Consider the following 663-nt stretch of genomic DNA (forward strand, 5'->3'; position numbering starts at 1 on the left):
ACCGAGTCACTCTTAGCCATGTTCTCTACCAGTTCCTCTGCCTCACCTCTTCTTCTCCCCAAGAAGAAACCATTGCTGGCAGTGTCAAACTTGTTTCTGCACTGTGGTAGAGCTCCTCTGTAGAAGGTGCTAAGCAAACTCTCCTTGCTGAAACTATGATGAGGGCATTAAGACCAATAGCCCTTGAACCTCTCCCATGCTTCACTGAAGCTCTCTAGACCTTTCTGTTGAAACCCAGAGATTTCGTTCCTGATTTTAGCTGTTCTTGAAGTAGAGAAGAACTTGTCTAGGAAAACTCTTTTGCACTCATCCCAAGTAGTGACAGTGTCACTTGGAAGAGTCTTCTCCCATTGGCGTGCCTTGTATCCCAAAGAGAAAGGGAACATCTTCAACTTGAAAGCATCTTCAGAAACACCATTTGTCTTGGACAAGCCACAATACTTATCAAACTTGTACAAGTGATCAAAAGGGTCTTCAGCAGCAAGACCATGATACTTGTTGTTCTCTATGGTGTTGAGCAGCCCTGACTTGATCTCGAAGTTGTTGTTCTCCACTGGTGGTGGTCTGATTCCCAACCTATGACCATTAATGTAAGGTTGATAATAGGCTCCAATGGCGTGAGCTTGGCACGGTGGATGTTGTGGCTGGCGCTGTGGTCGAAGG

The sequence above is a fragment of the Brassica oleracea genome, chromosome C2 (genome assembly GCF_000695525.1).
Source record: "Brassica oleracea var. oleracea cultivar TO1000 chromosome C2, BOL, whole genome shotgun sequence".
Taxonomy (NCBI): domain Eukaryota; kingdom Viridiplantae; phylum Streptophyta; class Magnoliopsida; order Brassicales; family Brassicaceae; genus Brassica; species Brassica oleracea.